The sequence below is a fragment of the Mobula hypostoma genome, chromosome 1 (genome assembly GCF_963921235.1).
Source record: "Mobula hypostoma chromosome 1, sMobHyp1.1, whole genome shotgun sequence".
NCBI classification, from domain to species: Eukaryota; Metazoa; Chordata; class Chondrichthyes; order Myliobatiformes; family Myliobatidae; genus Mobula; species Mobula hypostoma.
In genome coordinates this window covers 183,151,873-183,168,438 of record NC_086097.1, presented here as the reverse complement: position 1 = coordinate 183,168,438, position 16,566 = coordinate 183,151,873, and positions in this window count along the sequence as shown.

Here is a 16,566-nt window from a genome sequence, read left to right as displayed (position 1 = left end):
GGATGTCCTTCAGTTCTGAGGTCATGCTGTCTAATCCTTGACTTCCCACTATAGGAAACATCCTCTCCACATCCACTCTGTCTCAACCTTTCAATGTTGGATAGATTTCCATGATATCCCCATTCAATCATCTAAGCTCCAGTGAGTGCAGGCGGAGAACTATCAATTGCTCCTCATATGTTAACCCTTTCATTCCTGGGATAATTGTCGTGACACTCCTCTGGACTCTCTCCAATGCCTGTGCATCTTTTTTTGATAAGGGGCCGGGAACTGCTCACTAAGTGCCATCTGACCAATACTTTATAAACCTCCAGCATTTCGTTATTGCTCTTGTATTCTAGTCCTGTTGAAATGAATGCTAACATTGCATTTGCCTTCCTTACCACCGACTCAACCTGCAAGGTAATCTTTAGGGAATCCTCCATGAAGACAACCAAGTCCCTTTGCACCTCTGATTTTGAATTTTTTCCGCATTTAGAAAATAAATTACCGGTAATGATTGGCTCCTAGATGGCAGCAGACATCTAATGTGAAGTTTCAGTATTAACTAGTTAAAGAGGGAAAAATGTAAAATCTACAGCTTCCTGAAACAAAGTACTTCCTGATATTTAAACTAATCCTATTCCAAAACAGTGCATATCTATGCCTTGGTATTGCCACACAACTTTTCTACTCAAATAGCCTTTTTCTAACTACATAAATTAAATCCCCTTGACATTTATACATTTAATGGGTATAATTTCATTTCCAGCCTTACAATGGTGACTGAACTCTTTTAGCATGTTAGTGTACCTGGTGTTTTTTTTTCTCTGAAGCTGTACAAGGCCTTATAAATTGCCAAAAAGGAGCACTGCTTTGAAGTTAGGAGTATATACCCCATTTTGAGAGGGAAGGATGGTATATGATGTTCAAAAATGTGCAGATAAAATGTTATCTCCTTGCAGCAAAGGTACAAAGTGAGTGCTTCACTCTGAGCTGGATATTAGAAAGGAATATTCGTCACATGGTAGTGGGGTGGAGATATGTCTCCTTCCCTCTATCCTGCAGGTCATCCTTGCAGCCTTGGGTGAGGTGCTTAGCATCTCCACCGCCCCCCTCCCGATCAGGGTCGTGTGAATTCATGGGAGCAGGTGGTGCAATCACAAGTACTGGTTACGTCAACGCTGATGCCAGGCAGATAATCTCCAAAGAGTATTGATACAGGCTGGCAACACCCTTCTTGTAAAGACACTGCATAGAAGAACGCAATGGCAAACCACTGATGTAGAAAAATTCATTGAGCAATTATGGTCATGGATAAAGAAAAGAATAAGCAAAGGTTTTGAAAAATGACACATGGAAGACCATGATCACCCATGTCACATGACACAGCACATAATGATGACTCATCACATTAAAGATATTAGTTATTATGAAGTAGGTGGCAAAAGTGTAAGCAATGAGTTAATATGGTGAGCATTTAGGTTCAAAAAATGGCAATTACCTTTTCTCTATCCTCTCTGCTGTTTCTCATTCTTCCATTTAGTGATGCTCACAGTGTTTTACTCCCACACTCTCTCAGGATGCTCTCAATTCCAGCATAAACTGCCCCACTTAGTCCTTTTCCCTTTCTGATTGAGGGAGACCACAGGGTATAAAATGAAAACAAAACACATTGGAACTACCACAAAACTGCTCGTTTTCAAGCTATTTGGCCAGTGCTATGGTGATCCTTGCAATTTGATTATGGATTCAGAGCCATCTGCTGACTTGCTGCTGAATCTGCAGCAAAACTTCTCAGTCTACAATTGTTCAAAATTGTGAGACAATTTTGGTGGTAAAGAAGCACCTGCAATTTTGTCATGCCAGTCTACAAGTAATAAATGGGAATAACAAAACTGGGAAGATTAGGAATCCCAGATATGAAGTGGAGGATAGAGAGGAGGTGTCAAATCCAGTAAACAGTATTTTGTATGCTCAGAATCCTTTTGCTAGTTAAAATATCGCCTGGGATACACAGGGCACTCTCAGTATTTTACAAATTGGATGCAGCTACAATGGCGTTAGGATATCGAATAATTATCCCACTATTTTTAGTCACCTATTCACTAAGGCAGTAAAAATTAAGATTTTGTTATTGAAAAATATGACAGGCTGAATGTTATAACTGGAATTCCAGATAAGAGCATTGGTATTACAAATATAACTAAAAGTGAAGATAATTTATGTGGAAGCCACCAAAGAAATGTTACGGCAGCATACGTGTTCAGATTTTTTTTTGAGGTATAAAGTTATTTAATCTTGAGTTAGATCATTTTCAGGTGAAATCACACTCATTGGGAACATGGTTCAGGCAGTTCTATGTGTTAATCACTGTGATGTATCTGGCATGTTTCTGGTATTAGTCACACATTTAATGACATTACAAGATGTGTTGTATGTCCCTCACCAACATAAACTGGAGATTTTGCAACTTGGGAATTTTGTTGACCACTCACATAAAAGAAGAAGATCTGATTGAGATCACCACATGATATCAAGGGGCTCATTTTTGTCCCAGACCAGCATTTTCCAGACTCAATTTTTACATCTCAGGGCTTTTGAACCCTCTTCTGCAGTGTCTTTGTAATTCATTTGCAGTTTTTTGTCAATGTTGTGTTGGTTCTGGAGAATCTTCATTTTCTTAACTCTTTAGTAGTTCAGCACCAGTCACAAATGGATACAGTACGATGAGGACTTGAGGGTACAGAACACTATTTTAAATTTTGTCCCAATGTTGTAATCTTTGGAAATATGTGAAATTATGTGTGAAATTAAAGACACAATTAGAGATGAGGCATGTGACTTTGAAACACAAGATTGATACATTTGCAACTATCTTTAGCTATAGGCACTGATTGAATTGCTTTCTTCCTGAGATCCCCACTAATTTTTGACTAATTCAATCCACTTTGCATTATTGGAGCTTTGGAACCAGATAAAATCCTGACTGCCTAATTTAGTCCTGTTGCTAACAGCTTCAGAGATTGAGGTTTGATCCTGACCTTGAATGTGGTGTTTGCTCATTCTCCCTCTGAAAGTGTAGGTTTATGCTGAGTACACCACTTTCTTCTTACAAGCCAAAGGCATACTGGTAGATGTTAGGCTAATGCGAATTACCCCTCATGTAGATAAATACAAAAAGAACTAAAAGAAGAGCTGATGGATGAAAAGGGAATTAAGGGTTATGGGGAAAAGGCAGGTAGATGGAGATGAGGCCATGGCCAGATCAGCCATGATCTTACTGAATGGCGGAGCAGGCTCGACGGGCCAGATGGCCTACTCCTGCTCCTATTTCTTATGTTCTTAAAGGGAGAGAATAAAGTGAGTAACGAAAGAAGTTTAATAAGGTTCTTAGGAAGAACATTTTTCACCCAGAGAGTGGTTGGAATCTTGAATACACTGCCTGAATGTGTGGTGGAAGCAAGGTAGTACAACATCTAAGAAATATCTTGATGAGAAGGCTATGGACCAAATGCTGGTAAATAGGATTAGTGTAGATAGGCACTTCATGGTTGTCATAAACAAGATGTTTCTGAAGGACCTGTTTCTGTGCTATGACTCCAAAGTATTTAGCCACATTTGATTTGACCTGCTGTTTTTCCACTTTGTAAGGTAGGCAGCAGTTTTGCAACTACTAGATCAGTTTGGCTGGCGATATGGTTAGTTCTTCAGTCCTGTAGTTTGAATGTTGTATCCTATGGAAAATTAGGAACTTAATCTATTGATTTAAAACAATGACCAAGGAAATGAATGAAAATAAAAGTCCACAGATTCCCTGGAACAGATGGCCTACATCCTAGGGTTTAAAAAAAAACAAGGCTTCGGAGATCAGCTTTGACCTTCCAGAATTCTGTTAGTTTTAGAATGTGCTATTCCAGAAGAGGGATAGAGAAAATAAGGAAGGACTTGCTAATTATCCTGGTATTGGTAAAGGGAAAATGTTATAAAGGAAGTTTAAAAGGTATTCAAACACTCATAATGTGATTGGGCAGAGATCATGCACTATTATGAAAACGCAATTTGATGAATCCTTTTTTGTTATTTGTATTGGCCGGTAAATCTAGCATTCAGACAAGTGCTGCACAAGACTTAAATACATAAATCTAGGCTTAGTTAAATACTGATATGGATTGAGGATTGCTTAACTGGCAGAAATCAAAGACAATAAATTAATAATTTCAAATTGGTAGTCTGTAACTCAGAAGCTTTAAGGAAAAGTGTGTGGCCACAGCTAATTATAAAGGGGATATGTATAATGTATCCAAGCTGTAAGAAAGATGCAAATTGGCAATAAAGGAGGTTGCCAACTAAAGTGAGTATGTAAAATTAGAAGACAGAAAATCATATGTGAACTGGGAAATCGTCTACCTTAGTTATAAAACCATGTGATGTCCGCACCATGCAGCAAACATGCCCTTCACATAGTCCAGATATTGACAGTCAAGGTCCACAGCAGCAAAGACCCATACCACCCCCTTCTGCAGTTTCATCACAGCAAACACCTCAGTCAAGAGTTGCTACTGATACCAACTCCATTTACAAAGACATGGACAGACTGACCTTCCTTCCATCCCAGGACAGACATTGGGAAAACTAGTCTGCACGCTGCTCTCATTCAGGAGCCGCAGATGCATTAGATTTGGCTTGGTGCAGTATCTGGCTTGACGAGACAAACAGAGCAGGACTAAATCTATTTGACAACCAGACTGCCAGTTACCTGTCGTGTAAATCAAGCTTATGCAATGCCATGGAAGGAATAAGCCTCAAATCTAGCAAAGAGCTAGACCTTCCCTGCAAGTAGCTTGATGGGGAGTCATTGCAATGTGCAAAAAGGGTTAGGGCAGTGCACATTAATAACCCAGCTATGGGTCTGCAAAGGCTGGAGGCAGTCAAAGAATCTCTTTTCAGCAGATGAGATTTCACCTCAAGATGGCTGAAGATGTTCGGCATGAGTCCCCAAATCCACAGGACTTCCTACAAGGGCACCATCAAGAGCATCCTGACTGGCTATGTCATCACCTGGTAAGGGAACTGTACTACCCTCAGTCAGAGGGTACTGCAGAGAGTGGTGCAGCCAGCTCTTTATCCTTTTTAGCACCTCGCCGGCCCTTTATATCAACTGCCGTCAGGTCTGGAGCCATACAATTTCATAATTCATCATATTGGAATTTGGATACTGATGACAATATCAGCCAGTTCCTTACTCATGTAAACTACAAAAACACATAATTGCTGAAAGACTGCAAAACATAAGCAGTTATTTAATATATACTATACATATAGAAACATAGAAAACCTACAGCACAATACAGGCCTTTCGGCCCACAAAGCTGTGCCAAACATGTCCTTACCTTAGAACTACCTAGGCTTACCCATAGCTCTCTATTTTTCTAAGCTCCATGTATCCATCCAAGAGTCTCTTAAAAGACCATATCATTTCCGCCTCCACCACCGCTGCCAGCGGTCCATTCCACGCACTCACCATTCTCTGCGTAAAAAACTAACCCAGCATCTCCTCTGTATCTACTTCCAAGCACCTTAAAACTGTGCCCTCTTGTGCTAGCCATTTCACCCTGGGAAAAAGTCTCTGACTATCCACATGATCCTCTCATTATCTTGTACACATCTATCAGGTCACCTCTCATCCTCCGTCGCTCCAAGGAGAAAAGGCCGAGTTCACTCAACCTACAAGGCATGCTCCCCAATCCAGGCAACATCCTTGTAAATCTCCTCTGCACCCTTTCTATGGTTTCCACCACCCTTCTTTATTTTCCTGCTATTCCTACATTTCTGATAGATGTACTATAAATATTTACAATTAGTCATTTTATTGATCATTTTGGCCAAAAAGGCCTTGCTGGTAATGCTGATTCAATAACTGAACAATGTATTTATATTATAATTTGCTCCATTTTCCCAAGCAGTTATTGAGATATTTATGTACTAACTGAAGTATAAATAGGGAAGTTTATGTTTTTAAGAAATTAAGCACCAAAATGAAAATGGTTTGGATCAATGCGATGCCCTGATCCATATAAATTGCTTTGTGAATATGTTAACATTTATCATGGGTGAGTTTGTTTTTAATTTTTATATTGACTTTTGCAGGTCCAAAACATTGCAATTTATTTGATAATATAAGGTTAGACCCAATCTCAGGAATATTTGCACCAAGTACAAATAGTTTTGGTGTCATAATGAAGGAAGGAGAGAGAGCCTGAGAATTTAGAGCCATTGTATCACCAAACTTCAAAATTAACCAAATCAGTTTTTCAGGACGTTCTTCAGAGTTTGAAATCGTGGGAGAGGTTGCTTGTGGTGAGTAAGCACCTGATTTTAAAAGCAAATGGAGCCTGTTGGGATTTTCTGCAGAGCTTGAAACTGCAAGGGTCAGTAAAAAGAAGGCAGATTTTAGCGGAGCAACAATTAAATGAGGTAGTCATGGTTAGTGTGGGAGAGAGTTAGAGTGGGGAATTGAGACTTTGGCTCAAGGCTTTGGCAAGCGAGGCGGTGGCTAGGTTGAGGTTTCTGTCAAGTATCTCTTTCTCTCTTTGTTAGGGCCTAGGTAAAGGAATAGAAACATAGAAACATAGAAAATAGGTGCAGGAGTAGGCCATTCGGCCCTTCGAGCCTGCACCGCCATTTATTATGATCATGGCTGATCATCCAACTCAGAACCCAGCCTTCCCTCCATACCCCCTGACCCCTGTAGCCACAAGGGCCATATCTAACTTCCTTTTAAACATAGCTAATGAACTGGCCTCAACAGTTTGCTGTGGCAGAGAATTCCACAGATTCACCACTCTCTGTGTGAAGAAGTTTTTCCTAATCTCGGTCCTAAAAGGCTTCCCCTCTATCCTCAAACTGTGACCCCTCGTTCTGGACCTCCCCAACATCGGGAACAATCTTCCCGCATCTAGCCTGTCCAATCCCTTTATGAATGAATGAGAATGGATCTCAGAGAAGTGGTGTATGCTTATTGCAGCAAACAGGACATTCTATGGACATGAAAGAGACCCTGATGGTACATTGCCTCCCAGGTTTCAGGACAAGAGACATCTCAGATCAAGTCCATGGCATATTTAATAGGGAGGGTGAGCAGCCAGAAGAGCAGGTTCGCCGATAGAGTACATAAGGCATCAATTCGCGGTAGTTTGGTGTTTTAGGCGGCGATCAATCAGCGATCAAAAGCATAAGAAGACGTACGTAGTTCATTCAGTTTCACCGATTGAGTACACAAGGCATCGACCCGGGGCAGATTGGTGTTTGAGCAGTGACCAATCAGTGAATGAGATCTATTAGCACGAACAAGTCAAAATAAAGCAGATTAAAATAAGCGGTGTACCCTTTATTGGAGTGGACAGTGGTTATTCGAGGCTTCAGAGCTTCAAGGTTGTGCAAGAGAAGGCGAAAAAACTGTGGGTAAGTTTTTTCCCCCAGTTTATTTTTTTCCTTCGTTATATTTTAACTTTTGTCTTGTCCGTACTGCACCAACCGTTGCCGCTGGCTATAAACGTGCAGTCCCTCATGCAAGCAGTTGTAATTTTAATTGCGATGTTTGAAAGTTCTACTATCAGCGGCAGATTTAGTGTGTGGCGGCAGTGAGTTCCAAACTGGAGTGGTCCTAGGGTACAGTGAGTAGCGGTAGCAGTCCTTGTTGGTCTGAATGGTCTTGTAGTTCAGGGATTGGTTTTGTCGGGTTGCTATTCTGGTTGCGTAAAAGGTGACTAATATTGGATGGAGTTAATGAATGAGTTTCTTTGTAAATTGTAGTAAGCCTGGCTATTGTGCGGCGTTTTTGGAGGGTATCCCTTTTGAGGTCGAGAAGCCTATCTGTAACACTACTGGTCTTTCTGTAATCATTGGTCACAAACCTGGCGGTTCTTCTCTGGACTTTATATTTTAACAGTTATAACAGTAAGGATGCCAGGCAGGATAGTTGAATGCTCCTCTTGCGATATGTGGGAAGGCAGGGGACCTCCGGTGTCCCTGACGACAAGAACTGCGAGAAGTGCATCCAGCTGCAGCTTCTAACAATTCGCGTTATGGAGCTGGAACTGGGTGATCTCCGAATCATTTAGGAGGTTGTGGGGGTGATGGATTGGACCAAGGTGCAAGACGCAGAAAACTGAGTGACAGTTAAGAAGGGATTAATACCAGTGCAGTGTACACCTGTGGCCATCCCCCTCAACAACGGGTATACCACTTTGGACACTGTTGGGGGGGAATGACCTAGCGGGGGAATGGCAAAGCGGTCGGGTCTCTGACACTGACTCAGAAAGTAAGGAAGAGAAAAGGTGAGCTGTGGTGATGGGGATTAATTAGTTAAGGGAACAGAAGGGAGGTTCTGGGGACAAGAGTAAGATTCCCAGATGATATGTTGCCTCCCGGGTGCCAGGGTCAGGGACATCTCAGATTGAGTCCTCAGCATTCTTAAGCAGGAGGGTGAGCAGCCGGAGGTTGTGGTTCATGTAGGTACTAATAATATAAACAGGACAAAGGACCAGGTTCTGCAAACTGGGTTGAGGGAGTTCGGTGGGAAGTTAAAGGACAGGACGTCCAGGATTGAGATCTCAGGATTGCTTCCTGTGCCATGTGCTAATGAAGCCACAAATCGGAAGCTCATACATGGCTAAGGGGTTGGTGTAGGAGGGAGGGCTTCAGATTTTTTTTGGATCATTGGGTTTGCTTCTTGGGAAGGAATGTGGACCTGTACAGAAGAACCAGTTTGCTCCTGAACTGGAGGGGGCTAACATCCTGGTGGGAAGGTTTGCTGGTCCTGCATGGCAGAGGGTGGGTGTGAGGAGGGTGTTAAACTGGAGTTGTAGGGGGGTGGGCCAGAGACGGTGGAGTGGTTGTGGTGACAGATGCTGTTAAGACCTCTGACAAAGTCAGCAATTAAAATGTTGAGCATGGTGTGACTAATGTTCTGAGACTTGTATATTTCAATGCAAGAAATATCATAGGAAAGTCAGCTGAGCTCAGGGCATAGATCAACACATGGAATTGTGATATTGCAGCCATTAGTGAGACTTAGTAGCAGGAGGGGCAGGACTGGCAGCTCAATATTCCAGGATTCTGTTGTTTTAGATGAGACAGAGCAGGAAGGATTAAAAGGGGGAGGGGTGTTATTACTACTCATGGAAAATGTCACAGCAGTGCTCTGTCAGGACAGATTGGAGAACTCATCTAGTGATGCTTTATGGGTGGAACTGAGAAATAAAAAAGGTATGACCTCATTTATGCCTTATGCCTTACATGCTCGACGCCAGCCCCCTAGGCCTGAGCCGATGTAATAGTAGTAGTAGACCTCATTAATGGAACTATATTACAGACCACAGTATTTAGAGGAACAAATTTGTAGAGAGATTGCAGAATGCTGCAAGAAACATGGTTGTTATAGTGGGTGATTTTAACTTTCTACATACTGACTGGGGCTTCCCAAAGGACTAGATGGGATAGAGTTTGTCAAATGTTTTCAGCGAAGTTTCCTTAATCATTATGTAGAAGTCTCAATGAAAGACTGCGCAATATGATCTGCTATAAGGAAATGAGACAGGACAGATGACAGAAGTTTGTGTAGGGGAACACTGCATCTACTGATTATAATGCCATTATATTCAAAGTAAGTGTAGAAAAAGATAGGCCTGGTGCGTGTTTTGAGATTCTAAGTTGGAGAAAGGTGAATTTTGAAGGTATCAGAAAGAAAAGGGCAAGCGACAATATGGACAGGCTGTTTTCTGGCAATGGTGTACTTGGTAAGTGGGAGGCCTTCAAAAGTAAAATTTTGAGAGCAGAAAACTTGTATCTGCCTGTCAGGATAAAAGTATAAGATAACAGGTATAGGGAATCTTGGTTTTCAAGAGATATTGAGGCTCTGGTTAAGGGGGAAAAAATGAGGTGCATAGCAGGTAGGAACAAATGAGGTGCTTATGGAGTATAAGAAATGCAAGAGAAGACTTAAGAAAGAAATCAGGAGGTTGCCCTAGCAGACAAGGTGTTGGAGAATTCTCGGATTCTACAGATATGTTAAGAGTAAAAGGGTTGCAAGGTACAAAATTGGTCCTCTGGATGATCAGAATGGCAATCCATGCATGGAGTCAAGAGATGGAGGAGATCTTAAATGGATTTTTTTGCATCTGTATTAACTCAGGAGACAGAGACAGTCTAGTGAAGTGAGACAAAGCAGCAGTGAGGTTGTGAACCCTATACAGATTAGAGGTGGAGCGTGCTCCTCTTTGATTGCTGTCCTGAGGCACATTAGGGTGTATAAATCCCCTTGGCATGAAAAGGTGTTCCCTTGGACCCTATCGGAGGCAAGTGCAGAAAACTCAGGGGCTCTAGCAGAGGTATTTAAATCAGCCTTAGCAACAGATGAGGTACTGGAGGATAGCCAATGTTGTTCTGCTGTTTAAGAAAGGCTCTAAAAATAAACCAGGAAATTATAGGCCATTGAGCCTGACATAGGTAGTGGGAAAGTTATTGGAAGGTTTTCTAAGGGACTGGATATGAGTATTTAGATAGACATAATCCGATGATGGATGGTCAGCATGGCTTTCTATGTGGTAGGGCGTGTCTAGCCATTCTTTTTACGTTATATGTCAATGATTTGGATGACAAATTGGTAGCTTTGTAAATTTTGCAGATGATACAAAGATAGTGGGGGGCAGGTAGTCTTGAGGAAGTAGACAGGCTGTAGAAGAACAGACAGATTAGAAGAATGGGCAAAATGGCAGGTGAAATACAATGTCGGGAAGTGTATGGTCTTGCACCGGTAAAAGGAATGAAGAGGTAGACTATTTTCTAAATGGAGAGAAAATACAAAAACCTGAGGTGCAAGGGGTCTTGGGAGTCCTTGTACAGGATTCCCCAAAGGTTAATTTGTAGGTTGAGTCTATGGTGAAGAAGGCAAATGCAATGTTAGCAATCATTTCAAGAGGACTAGAACAAAAAAACAAGAATGTATTGTTGAGACTCTATTAAAGCACTGGTGTTTTGAACCCCTTATCTTAGAAAGGATGTGCTGAAACTGAACAGTGTTCAAAGGACGTTCATGAAAATGATTCTAGGATTGTACGGATTGTCATATGAAAAGTGTTTGGCTCTGGACCTGTATTCATTAGAATTCAGAAGAATGAGGGGGCACCTAATTTCACCTTACAAATGGTGAAAGGCCTTGACAGAGTGGATGTGGAGAGCATGTTTCTTATGGTGGGAGCATCTAAGACCAGGTGGCACAGCCTCAGAATAGAGGGGCATCCTTTTAAGAACAGAGATGAGGAATTTCTTTAACTAGAGGATGGTGAATCTGCTGAATTTATTGGCATAGGCAGCCGTGGAGACCAAGTCTCTATGTAAATTTAAGGCAGAGTTTGATAACTTTTTGATTGGTCAGGGCATGAAGGGATATGGGAAGAAGGGAGGAGACTGGGGCTGAGAGGAAAATGGATCAGCCATGATGACATAGTGGGGCAGACTGGATGGGCCAAATGGCTTAATTCTGTTCATATATCTTATGGCCTTATGGTCTTGCCTTGTAGAGTTCTTCTTGGAAGTTACCAGGAAGGTTGGTGAAGGCAAGACAGTGGATGTTGTTTTCAGCAAGGTCTTACATGGGAAGTTGGTCAAGAATGTTGAGTCACTTGGCATTCAGGATGAGGTAGTAAATTCGCAAGTCAAGTCACTTAACATTCACGATGAGGTAGTAAATTGGATTAGAAATTGGCTTTGTGAGAGGAGCAGAGAGAAGTAGTAGATGGTTGCCTCTCTGATTGGAGGCCTGTGACTAGTGGAGTGCTGTACAGGTGGATGCTGGGTTGTTTATCATCCAGATCATTGATGTGGATGACAATGTGGTTAACTGTTTCAGCAAATTTATGGATGATTCCAAATATGGGGGTGTAGTCTTCCTTCCAGCCCACTATCAGAGCTTGCAGTGGAATCTGGACCAGCTAGAAAAATGGGCTGAACAATGGCAGATGGAATTTAATGCAGATAAATGCAATGTGTTGCTCTTCAGTAGGACCAACCAGGGTAGCTCTTGCACGTGAATGGTACAGCACTGATGTAGAACAAAAGGATCTGGGAAGACAGGTACATAATTCATTGAAAGTGATGTCACAGGTAGATATAGTCATAAAGAAAGCTTTTGGTGTATTGGCCTTCATAAATCAAAGTATTCAGTACAGGAGATAGAATGTTATGTTGAAGATGTATAAGACCCAATTTGGTGTATTACTTGCAGCTTTGGTCACTTACCTGCAGGAAAGAGGTAAACAGGGTTCAAAGAGTACAGAGAAAATTTACAAGGATGTTGCTGTGACTGGAGGACCTGAGTTATAAGAAAAGATTGAATAGGTTAGGACTTTATTCCTTGGAATGTAGAAGATTGAGAGGAGATTTGATAGAGGTATTAGAATTATGAGGGGGATATAGTTTAAATTGTTTGGCCTGGACTAGATGTTTCTGTGCTGTACTTTTCTATGACTCTATAACTGTAAGTTATGGTACATGTAGGTTCCAATGGCATAGGTAGTAAAAAGGATGCATTCCCAAAAGAGAATACAGGGAGCTATTCATGAAGCAGAAAAGCGGGATTTCAAGGATAGTAATTTCTGGAATTCTGTCTGTGCCATATGCCAGTGAGGTAAGAATAGGATGATATGGCAGATGAATGTGGGTGAAGAATTGGTGTGGGGGAGGGCAGGGTTTCAGATTTGTGGATCTCTTCTGGGAAAGGTAGGTATATCCTGTACAAAAGTGACAGGTTACACCTGAACTCAAGGCTGATGATATCTTTGTGGGCAGGTTTGCAAGAATTGTTTGAGCAGAGGTCAGAGGATGGGGCAGTTTGTGTAAAGGTAGATGCAACAAGTAGCGAGATTGTGACGAATGGTAGACAGTGAATAGGGCATAACTGTAGTCAGTTGGAGGCATTGAAATGTGTCAATTTTAATGCAAGAAGCATTGGGTGCAAGGGTGATGAACATGGCTCATTACATGGACCTGTAATAAGATGGCCATTACTGAGACTTGGCTATCTCAAGGGCAGGACATGCTGCTGGATATTCTGGGGTCTAGATGTTTGAAGAGGGTCAGGAAGGGAGGTAAGACAGGTGGGGAGTGGCATTGCTAATCAGGGATAGTATCACATCTGCAGAATAGGAGGACATCATGGAAGTATCGTCTACTGAATCACTGACAGGAAGTCAGAAACAGGAAGGGAGCAATCAATCGATGTTGTGTTTATTCTATAGACCCCCCCCCCCCCCATAGCAAAAAGGACACTGAGGAGCAGATCGGGCAGTAGATTTCAGAAAGAGGAACAAAAATAACAAGTTTGTTGTCATGGGTAACTTCACATTCCCTGACATTGCTTGGCACCTCCTTGGTACAAATTGTTTAGATAGAGTGGAATTCAAGTGTGTGAGTGTTGTGGAGACAGTCACTATAGCTCCCTGACCTTTACTGTAGCCTTGGACACGGACAGGAGGAGAAGGTATGGGGAAGGGCAAATTATTGTGCTATTAGGCAGGAACTTAGGAAGTGTAAACTGGGAACAGATGCACTCAGGGAAATATGGAGACTGAATAGGGAGCACTTGCATGGGGTTCTGGATGCATTTGTCCTATTCAGGCAAGAAAAGGATGGTACTGTGAAGGAAACATGGTTGACCTAGTTGTGGAACATCTAGTGAAGAGGAAGAAAGAGGCTTACTTAAGGTTTAGGAAGCAAGGATCTGACAGGGCTCTTGTAAAGTAGCCAAGAAGAACTTAAGGGACTTTGTAGAGGTAGATTTAGACATGAGAAGCCCCTGGTGAGAACGATTAAGGTATTCTATTTGTATGAAGAACTGGAGGATGAGTAGAGTGAGGATAGAATTGATCAGGGATAAAAGGGGAAACGTGCCTGGAGTTGAAGGTGGTTTGCAATATTCACCAGTGACGAATGTGAGGACAGCATAGATCAGGCTGGAACATGTTGACATTCAGAAACAGGATGTGATGGAACTTTTGAAAACATTCAAATTGATAAGACCCTGGGGCTGGATGGGTTATATTATGTGAAGTGAGGGAAGAGAATGCTGTGGTTTTGGTGCTGGTCTTTGCATCGTCACTAGTCACAGGAGTTGTACCAGATGATTAAAGGATAGCAGATGTTATTTCTTTGCTAAAGAGGTAATATGGATAATTCTTTGAAGTATAAATCATCAATTTTGTATCAATAGTGGGTAAACTGTTGGAGAATATTCTTAGAAACATGATTTATGAACATTAGAAGGATAGGCTATTTGAGGATAGTCAACATGGTTTTGTGAGGGGCATGAGTCTTACTGGATTCTTTGAGTAGGTGATAAAACAAATGTTGAAGGTAGTGCACTGGATATTGTGTATATGGATTTAGTGAGGCATTTGACAAACCTTCGGTTACATTTACTTAACAGTAGAAATTAAGCCTGAAAAGTTGGAATCGATTTTAAAATTCAGATTGGCAAAGTCAGAGCAAACTACAAAAGGCAATTTCTACAATAAAACAATGCAGTAACTTGTCGTAAATAACTTTATTTTAAGTTTCTCACTGTGCCAAGCTGTTTGGTAATATTTGGTTGTACAACATATGCCTGAGATGTTAGAGCCAATAGTATCACAAAGGTGCTTGAGAAATGCAAGAGAACACTTCAGAGGGAAATCAGAAGGGCATTGAATTGACTTTAATTCTTGCATCCTTCACATACATGAGTAAAAATCTCTTGTGTAACATCTCCATCTAAATGTGCAAATTACATTAATTTATAATAGTATGTACAGTAAGATGTAAAACAGAACAGCATAGAATAGCATAGAAATACAATTGTATCAGTCTGATGGCCTGCTGGGGGAAGCTGTCCTGGAGCCTGTTGGTCCTGGCTTTAATGCTGCAGTACCATTTCCCAGATGGTAGCAGCTGGAACAGTTTGTGGTTGGGTGACTTGGGTCCCCAATGATCCTTTGGGCCCTTTTTACGCACTTGTCGCTGTAAATGTCCTGAATAGTGGGAAGTTCATATCTACAGATGCTCTGGGCTGTCCGTACCACTCTCTGCAGAGTCCTGAGAAGTACAGTTGCCATACCAGGCAGTGATACAGCCAGTCAGAATGCTCTCAATTCTGCCCCCGTAGAAAGTCCTTGGGATTTGGGGACTCATGCCGAACTACTTCAACCGTCTGAAGTTGCTCTGTAGATGAGCTGAAGGAAAATCTTAAGGGCTTCCACAGATACTGTATATTAAGATCAAAAGGCTAGCAAGGGACAAAACTGGTCTACTTGAAGATCAGAGTGGTCATCTATGCATGGAGCCAAAAGAGACGGGGAGATCTTGAATGTGTCTGTGTTTACTCAGGAGATTGACAAAGTCTATAGAACTCAGACAAAATGGTAGTGAAGCCATGGACTGTGTGCAAGACACAAAAAGGGAGGTGCTTGCTATCTTGAGGCTGGTGCAGAAATTACAATGGGCCTTACCATAGATGTTTAAGGCATCCTTAAACATGGGTGAGATGATGGAGGATTGGAGGATAACTAATGTTGTTGAAGAAAGGCTCTAGGAATAAGTTAGTAATTTATAGGCTGGTGAGGCTGACATCAGGAGTGGTTAAGTTATTTGAAGGTACTCTACGGGACAGGATATACACTCAGTGGCTGCTTTTTTAGGTAGAGGAGTGGAAAGTGGTGTCTTCTGCAGCGGTAATCCATCCACTTCAAGGTTCAATGTTATGCATTTAAGGATGTTATTCTGCACATCACTATTGTAACATGTGGCTATTTGCATTATTGTTAGTTTGAACCAGTCTCCTTTGACCTCTCCCATTAACAAGGCATTTTCGCCCACAGAACTGGTACTGAACAGACTAGACGGGCCAAAGACCCTACTTCTGTAGTGTCAATGATTTTAAATTTAAAATTTAAGAAAATTTCAGCAGAGCCACAACAAAGCCATCATGTCTGCTCTGACTATGATGCCAATCTAACTAATTTCATCTGCCCTCATATGGTCTGTATCCCTCTATTCCTGGCTGGTTCACGTACTTAAAATTGGTGAAATCTAAAAGTAATGAGCTTCCATGGTTTGCAGGACCTGAAGACCTGCAGACCACGGTTTTGAAAGAGGTGGCAATAGAGATGTGGATACTCTCGCGGTCAGATTCTAAAATTCCATTTTCACATTGTTTGTCAATGATTTTAGATAGTGGAATTGATAGCTTTGTGGCAAAGTTTGTGGATGATACAAAGATAGCTTGAAGGGTAGATAGTGCTGAGGAGGCAATGTGATTACAGCTGGATTTAAACAAATTGGAAGAATGGGCAAAGGAAGTGTCAGTGTTGGGAAAAGAATGATGATGCATTTTGGTAAAAGGAACTATTATCTAAATGGGGAGAAAATTCAAACATTAGAGGTGCAAAGGGACTTGGGAATCCTCATGCAAGTCTCCCAGAAGGTTAATTTACAGGTTGAGTCTGCGGTAAAGAAGGCAAATACAAGGTTGGCATTTATTTCAAGGGAATAGAA